General features: G+C 33.4%; 1 pseudogene; it reads right to left on the bottom strand.

Moving 5' to 3' along the window:
• Positions 1-226: 226 nt before the first annotated feature.
• LOC150056796 (U6atac minor spliceosomal RNA) lies at positions 227-319 on the bottom strand (annotated as a pseudogene).
• Positions 320-9,724: the final 9,405 nt, after the last annotated feature.

Below are 9,724 nucleotides of genomic sequence, written 5' to 3' on the forward strand. Positions count from 1 at the left end.
GTACTCTAGTTCATTTTGTCTGGTTATCTTTGTAAACCACTTTTTATTTTCTTCATGCATTTCCTTTTCTATAAGAGCTGTTCAAGGCACATTTCATTTGCTTTTGACAATTCTGATGAGATTTAGACCTTTGTTTCAGTTCAAACACAAATTAATCTTTATTTTTAGGCTGCTTCCTTATTGTTATGTTCAAAAGTGTGTAGAGAATTAGATAATTAGTAGCTGAATAAATATTTTCTAGATTTCAGGTAGCTCTGGCCCAGGGACTGTTTAATTCTTATCATGAGAAATATTAACCTTCTCTCTTTTCATACAGCATTGAATACTTTCTTATTCTCCTCACATTGGGTGAGTTCAGAGTATTTGAGGATAAGTAGTTCCAACTCTGGGAAAACCTAAGCAAAATATGGCTGGGCAAACATGTAGTTTGGTCAAGGTCCCTGCCATTTTGTTTCCATGAAGCTTTTTATCACAAAAGCAAATGAAAACATGTATTTGTTAAGCACTTCTTAAAAATGATTTTCAAAAATATTCATATAATAAAATCTATTTTTGTAGCTTTCAAAAAACTACAGTGTGTAGAGATAGAGGGAGAAAAGAACCTTGGTATTTAGATGGGAAAGGCACCTGAAAACCATTATGTTGGTTGTTTTATTTCTCTTCTGTCCCATTTCCCAATGTAGGCTGACACTGTATTAGCAATGAGATGCAATGTGCCCTGCATTGGCACATCTTTTCTTTTCTCTGTGAGCTGTTATTTTGAAACCAGGACATTTCTAATACTTTTTTTAGATAGTTAATACCTATTTTTGCTAACTTCCCATGGCAATGTGGTAGATGAGTTAAGGGAATGAGACAGGAATGTGGTGAAAGGGAATATCTTACTTCCTGTTTAAATAATTAAAATTTTACCTCTGAGTTTTTTTCAATTTCCAGGATTCTAAAAATACTAAGTTCATGGGTGATATTAAATATTCAATTTTAATAATTTGGCATGGTCTATATTCCCTTAGAAAAAGATCACACAATTTTTAAATCTTTTCAATCCATACCAATGATCTTAGAGAATAACATAAATCTCAGCAAATCAATGATCTTAGAGAATAACATAAATCTCAGCATCCATTCAAATTGTCTCCATATAAACCCCATGGTCCATCACCTCTTATTGTTTTTTGGTCAGTTCAGTGCACCACCAATCAATAAATACACAACATGGGAATAGAATCTAACTCCTAGACACCTGAAAGACAGCACAACATTTTCTAAATAATGTAACACATTTACTAACAGGTGTTTGTAGATTTTTGGTCATCAGTTTAAAATATATATATATAACAAAATTCAAATTATAAACTTAAATCACAAAGAAAAAATGGAGTTTTGTAAATCACATACTTAAATTCAGCTTTATTGAAATAAACTAAGCTCATTTTTTAAAAATCATATACCCCAAATAAGTATTGTTAGATTAAAGTTAGTCTCCAGTGCCTCATGCCTGTAATCCTAGCTACTGCGGAAGCTGAGATCTGAGGATCTTGGTTTGAAGGCAGGCCAGACAGTTAAGTCTATGAAACTCTTATCTCCAATATTCTACTGAAAAAAATAAAAACAACAAAAAAAGAAAAACAGAAGTGGAGCAGCGGTTAAGTAGTGGAAAAACACTGGCCTTGAGCAAAAGAAGCTCAGGGACAGCATCCAGGCCTTAACTTTGAGCCCCAGGACAAGAACCAAAGGGAAAATAAAAAAATTGTAAAGTTATATTGGTCAGCACTCTCCACCTTTTCTCTCTATACAGTGTTGTTAGAATGCTGAGATTCAGGCTCAGGGACTCACCATGGTTAGTAATGCAGTACCCAGCCACAGAAGGTTCATGGAAGCTGGTATTTGCAATTTCTGTGGGATCCTTTATTCTTTGTCACACTCCCACTTTTTCTGTCAGTTATGGTCAAGTGGTTTCCAGGCTGTGGCTTGCAAATCATACAATGTAGAGAGAATTTTTTGCTTCTATACCCCATTTTATTCAGCAATACCAAACTCCATCGTGGCTTAGGTGCTTAATAATAATTAATGTGTTTGCTGTGTACATACATTTTCCTGAATGTCATTCCTATTAAAGAAATGTAGCTATTTGTTGCCTCAAATCATTTCACTCTTCTGATGACATTTATCAGATTTTTTTTAAAAAATTGGCTGTATTAGCAACTGCTATCAAGGCAAAATTCTGAAGCCACAGCTTCTGGGCTGCTAGCTGCAGGCACAGGTTCATGTTGGAAGGAAGAGGACCATAGACAGCTTCTGGGCTTGGTCTTCGGCTCACAGTTATGACAAAGGTGACTGGCTCACTGGGTGATCACAGCAGCTGCAGCAACTACCGAATTGTAACTTCACCTGAGCCAATGGGTTTAACAGAGCTTCATAGCGCATATTGGTATGTGCTCTTAACTCCAGCTTTTGAATCAACACTCTATGTGGCTTTTCGTTGATGCTCATCTTAACTTCTATTAGAAGTGGACTGATGCCGGGCAGGGTGGCTCATGCCTAGCTACTCTGGAGGCTGAGATTTGAGGATCACGGTTCAAAGCCAGCCGAGGCAATGCAAAGTCTACAAAATCGTAAGGCGCTGAACTCCAATTAATCACTAGCAAACGGGAAGTGGGGCTGTGGCTCAAGGGTAGAGGGTAGCCTTGAGCTGAAGAGCTAAGGGACAGAGCCCAGGCAAGAGTTCAAGCCCCAAGACCAAAAAAAAAAAGTTGACTGAAATATATTAATACAAACGTTTAATGCTGTAGGAATTATATTTGGTAAAAATACCATGCAAGAACCAGAAGAGACTGTTTCTTGTTCTCATTTTGTTATACACTTATGTACTTCAAATGGAATATGTCGTGTTTCACATTAGACACAACAGTGATGTGTGATATATGTATATTTGTGCATATAGTAAAGTGTAGACTTTTGCATATTATGTGATATGTGGTTCAAAGCCAGTCCAGGAATAAAAGTCTGTGAGACTCTTATCTCCAAATAACCATCAGAAAATTGAGAGTGGTGCTGTGGCTTAGCTTGGTAGAACACTAGCCCAGAATCTGAAGAGCTCAGGGACAGCACTCAGGCACTGAGTTCAAGGCCCAGGACCTACCAACAAAAGAAAAAGAGTAATTCAGCAATATAATTCAAATTAAAATTTATTTTTTTGGATAAAATATAGTTCATTGTATCAATTTTAAATGTTCCCTTGAAATGGTAAATTCCTTGAAAAGAATATTTAAGCTACTTTGGTGTTTCCTACCCCTTCCAAGACATCTAAACATTGTAATCCTATAGTAACTAATTTATGGGAATTTTGCCTTATTAAACATTGTGCCTTATTTTATTACTTTTTTTGAAATCCAGCTCTATATTTGGAGGAAATAACAGCATTTTAGTCTTAATGAAAAAAATTTACTATTACAAAAATTAAAATACTTATAATGTTTATTTGCATATAATATCATTGCTTATCTGTTTATTGAACTTAATACATAAATCCATAAAATTAAAAAAGAAATCCCACTCTTTGGTGACTCCTGATGAAATAGATCTTGTTGACAATGACAGAAGACAAAGACCCAAAGGCAAGATTGAGAAGCATTATGAAACAAATGACTCATATAATTTGATACTTTTCTTGAATGACTGAATCTGCCCCCAAAATATCCTGTTTCTAGACTTTATTATTAAAAGAGATGATTGCTTTTGTGCTGCAGCACTTTAAGTCAAGTGGTTTCGAAACTTGTAAGCTTCAGGATGAGAATTTTAAAATTATGCTCTTCAAGAAAAAATATGTGAATATATTCTTTGAGTTGTGAGTGGTACAATTATTTCTGCTATGATGTGTCGTGAAGTGGAAGGAAAAAGAATGAGAGAAATGAAAGCAAAATTGGGTGAATTGTTTTTCAGTGCTGGTACTGAACTTGCTGGGCAAGCACATTGCCATTTGAGCCACATCCCCAGGACCTTTCTGCTTTGGCTATTGTCAGATGAGTCTGCATGCAGGCATGGAGGAGGGTGGAATGTTGTTTTCTCTGTCACTGACAGGGTAACAGATGCTTGTCACCATGCCAACACTTCGATTCATACTGAATCTTGTGAACTTTATGTCCAACATGTCCTTGAACCATAATCTCTTTCCTCTCTGCATCACATATAGCATGTATTACAGGCTTGTGCTACTCTGGCTTGAACTGATTTTCATTTCTTGTGATGAGAAATGGTAAATTCTAAAAGTAGCTTAAATTGTGAGTAATACAAATTATACTAATACTAACACTTCAGTGGCTCCAAAGCATCCAAAATTTCTATTTCTTAGCTTATGCATTCAGGAAGTACTTCTACCTCAATTCAACCTAAAATAAAAGTATGATAATAATAATAATAATAGTAATAATGATTTTACTGTACATGGATAAAGCAACATTTCATTTAAGAGTCATACTTAACAAAACCATAAACTTTGTATTTTAAATTATTCATTTAAATACATATATTTTTCATATTCTACTTCATAAAGGGAAATATTACATACATCAAAGAGCAATGTTAACCATTGTACCAAATGTTGGGAAGTCATTTGTTGATTTCTAAATGTTTTGATAGGATGATCTTATGAATTTCCAAACACTTTTGATACTTGATATATAAGGCTCAGTATTACATGGTGAAATAGCAAACTTAAATGGGATAATATAAGGCTAGATGAGGTGATTCAATTTTGTAATTCTAGTTATTTGAGAATATTGAAGAGAATTGCAGTCCAAGATTGCTTGGCAATAAAATGTGAAAAACTATCTGAAAACAAACAAAAATGGAAACAGTAAGACTAGAGATGTGAGAAAGATCCTGAGTTCAATTCCAACAACAACAGCAATAACAATAATAGTAATAATAACAATACTACTAACAAAAAGACCTATAGATGAATTCACTTGGTATATGAAAACAGAAGAGAATATCATGTCATTTTTCATTGCGGGGATATTTTTGTTTTGATTTATTTTCACATTTCTTATTATTATCCTTAAATAGTTTCCCATAGAGGTCTCAATGTACCATGCACATTTATGTGTACAATGCATCTTAAGCAGTGTTACTCTTTACATCAAGTTCCTTTAACCTCTTATCTGTCCCATCACTATATTGTTGATTCCAACTTCACAGTTCTAATTTCTGTTAAAATGTAAGAATATGTTTGCTCTTCATGACTGTGGTTATAACAAAACATGATCATAAATCCATATTGACAGGTTTAATTGTTTTTATGTAATGAAACAAAGGTACCATGGTTTCCCTATTTGTAACAATTAGAATACATGTAGGATTCTCATCACAGAGGATCCTAATCTTTCAAAAGCTATGTACATATGGCCATATAGATTGAGGCTAAGCAAAATGAAATCCAGGATGTGGAAACAAGATGTTTATCTTTGTGATTATTTTTCTTAATGTACTGTGTGAAGCTATTTTTTCTTTTCCCCTTAAGGTTTAACTCATATTGTTACTGTATCTGACTTTGGTACCTGGTATACTGTATATACATTTATTTGCTTATTTGAAAAAGGGAAGGTAATGGAAATAGAAGATAAGTGGGAGAGGTTAGGGGGAAGGAACATGCTTTAATCACGTCTGTTCCACCTAATTGCTTCTTAACACCCTCCTTCCTTCCTCCTCAATTTTTTTGTGGATTTATGTCTATTTCATACATATGATATATGTTTTTTCTTATGCATTTGTATATTTATGTAATGTATTTCCATAATTTTCAGTACCAATTCTTTCTCCTTTTGTATTCTCTACTGCATGTTCTCCCCTCAAACTCAAGTACACCACATTATTTTTAGTCAAATTTTATTGTGGTTTTTCAAAGCCTAGAACCAAAATATGCAACATGTATCATTCTGGTACAGATTATTTAAATCAAAGCAAAAAAGCCATACAGATTTATGTATTTGCATATAAACCTCTGGGCAATTGATTTCCTTAGAAACATTCATGGTGACCCAGGATGGTGGTAGTGAAAATTGCCTAAACTGTTGGTACAGATAAAGCAGAATATAGGTCATGCCTCTAATGAAGTCATAAAGGAGGAGAAAAGTGATATCATGTAGTAGAGTCTGCATTTAATAAAATAATTCAAGTAAGACATGATCTCAGAAATGAACTTGGCAGATTTCCAAATAAGAATAAAGAATAATAGAAAAGCTCCAGATATTTTGAGATATTAGTGATTTTTGTAAGTCAAATACAAAATTATGAAAATGTAATTTTCCCTCAGTGGGAACCCTCAAATTATTATGATACAAAATAAGCATTTTCTTTTTGATAAAAAATAGGAAAAATCAGGGAAAAGTAGGTCATATGTTCTGCTTAACACCACCACATGCGCTCTTCCACCTCACTCACTGTAATCTGTTTCATTGCATGACAGAATTTTCTGTAATACTGAAATTACATTATGTGACATACTTCTCACTCATGTTGTCACTGAAACCTTAAATAAGTTCAGAATATATTTTCCTTAACTGTTTAGTGTGACTTTCAACTTAAGCAAAACTACTATTAAAAAACCAAACAGGATTCTATTTTCTCTCATTATAAAGCCAATAACAAGCATTTTCTATATATCAGATGAAAGAATTTATAAATGTTATTTACCAGGGACAATGAGGAAATAAGATCATTTGAAAGGAATGGTTAAGATAACTGATTTTTCTACTTCATTTGGAAAACTAAGGAAAAATTGCAAGAAAGATATTTACCCTCTTTATCTTCCTTTTTCCTTCCTTCCTTCATTTTTTCCTTCCTTCCTTCTGTTTTCCTCTAGATTACTTTTTTTGTAGAAACATAAAGATAAATTTTCTGTACCATTTTAGTCTTGGCTAGGCCTTTTGAAAATAACCAGTTTCATTTTCTAGACTTTATATATTAACATGTGGTCATTAGCTAGTATCAGAAATTTTTTTGGTTTGTCATACGGGTTGAACTCAGGCTCTGAGCAAGTATCAGAGATTTTTATGGAAAATACAATGTTATTCATTTTTTCTTCTGAGAAAGTATATTTACTTAAAGCATTTACTGTCTACTCCTTAGACCCAAGACCCACTTCCCATTTTCTAGAGGTTAATTGGAGATTAAGTGTCTCAGGTCCTTTTGTGCCCAGGCTTGCTTTGAACCTTGATCCTCAGAACTCAGCCGTTTGAGTAGCTAGGATTACAGGCATGAGCCACTGCACCCAGCTTCCTTTTCATTTTTTTTCCAATTTTTGAATAATTGGAATAGCAACCACAAGGTTATAAGCTCATATTGCAACAGATTTTATTTTGATTCTGGTAATTATTTCTTTGAGAGTACAAACATTTTCTAATCTAATTCAGTCTATTATTTACCATTTTTGTTCAATTGAGAGAAACTCAATTGATAATTAATTTTTTATTCAGAAAAGTCTCTCTACTGTATTTATCTTATGTTATATTTTCTTTTGGGGGGGCTAGCTATTTATTTATTTTTTTTAATTTTTTTATTGTAATTAATAAAAGGGTTACATGATATTTGCCAGATAGAAGGTGCATTAATTCACATACATTGATACCCTTTCACATGTCTTGGTACCCATCACCCTCCCCCCCACCCACCACCCACCCTCCCGTCTTGGTTTTCCCCCCTTCCCTATCAAATTTCAAATAACCAAATACAAATAAATTCAATATATCAGATAACAAAGTGAGATACTGTAACAATATGAGATACCCAAGAGACAGCAAAGGAGATGAAAGATAACATAGTACATTAAGGACAACAATCATTCATTATATGGCTTTTGTTTCAGTGTCCTGGAGGTCCTTTCAATTAGCTTCACACTATATGGCCTTATATATCAAGGTTTTGCTCTATTGCAGATCTCTGCTAGTAGAGCCCAAGTTTTCTACTGGTTATGACAAATGAGGGAAACCATTGAGCCTAAGTTCCTTTGAGTCTTGCTTACTTCACTTAATATAACTTTTTTAAGCCTTTCCATTTCCTAACAAATGGGTCGATGTCATTTTTTCTGACAGCAGCATAGAATTCCATTGTGTACAAATACCAGTTTTTTCAACAATTCTAGTATTAAATTAGATAAACTATTTGAATCGTGTAGAATTATTTTTTGTTTTGCTTTGTTTTAAGGGTTAAAGCTACACCAGAATTAAGCTAAAACAACATGTGAATTTTCTGGCTGTTGGGTAGACTATTATATAAGTACTTTGTAAATATATTTAACTTATAGTATAAAATATTTCTAAAATTTATTTGTTCATTTTTAATAGTGAGAATGAAGTACAAAATTATTTTAAAATCATTGGGTAAGGGTCTCTAAGCTTTTACTTAGAAGTGGAATTTGTTCTCTTTTGCTTTAAGAAATTAGGTACATCAACGTTTGCCATTATAGAAAAAAATCACCTGAGCACACAGTTTCTTATAACATGAGAAGTCATCCTTTGTCTCTTCTGAATAATCTTGATTTGAAGTCTATTTCCTTAGAAATGAATGTGGCTACACCTTGATGTGGAACTTCATTTACTTGTAAAACATTTTTCCATCTTTTCTGTGCCAACTTCTGTTGTTTTTACTTATTATTTATTTTTAGTTTAATTTTATTGTCAGGTTGATATACAGAGGGGTTGCAGTTTCATATGTAAAGTAATAAGCATTCTTATCGTGCCCACATTTTTCTTCCACATCTGCATATCTCTTCCCTTCTCCCTGCCACCACCCCCCATCAACTTCATTTCAAATGTATTGTATTGTGATCATTGCTATTACAAGAGATGAATTTTTTGAAAACATAAATGTTGGGTCTTTTTTTTCTTCCTTTAAAATCCAATACACCAGCATATGTCTTTTTTTCCATATATTTTTATTGTAATTAATAGAAGGGTTACATTATATTCACCATATAAAAGGTACATTACTTCACAGACATTGGAAACCCTTTCTCACATCTTGGTCCCCATTTCCCTTCTCCCATCCCCTACCCCTCATCTTGTTTTCCCCCTTCCCTATCCTATTTCAAATAACCAAATAAACATATATACAATATATCAGATAACAAGGTAAAATACTGTTACAATATGTGATAACCTAGGGACAGCAAAAGAGATAAGAGATAACATACTACATTAAGGACAACAATCACTCATTATATGGCTTTTGTTTCTGTATCCTGGAGGTCCTTTCATTTAGCAGCATACTATATGGCCTTATATATCTAGGTTTTGTTCTGTTGTAACAGCATGTGTCTTTTAATTGGACAACATATACCAGTAATATTTGAAATTCCTATTAAAAATGCATATCTTTTATTTCATTGTTTGATTGTTTTTCTTTCATGCTCATTTATCTGATTACCTTGTGAGCTTTCCCATATCTTGGCAGCATTTGTCTTTTCTTTGATGTGTAGAATTTCTGGAAATCTTCTGTACTGATGGTTTTAGGATCATGAGCTGTTTTCATTTTTGCTTATCATAGAAGTTTCTGTTTTCATCAATTATGAATCATTGGCTTGTGCAGAATTATCCAGGTTGGCAGAGATATTCTCCCAGAGTTTTAATACATAATGCTATGTCGTTCAAGCTTTTAGTTTCTCTTTTCCGTGAGTCAGATTTTATAGACGAATGAACAAATTTTTCATTCTTGCCAGGCTAGGTGG

This window comes from Megascapheus bottae, chromosome 11 (assembly GCF_031878675.1).
Source record: "Megascapheus bottae isolate mThoBot1 chromosome 11, mThoBot2.hap1, whole genome shotgun sequence".
Lineage (NCBI taxonomy): Eukaryota > Metazoa > Chordata > Mammalia > Rodentia > Geomyidae > Megascapheus > Megascapheus bottae.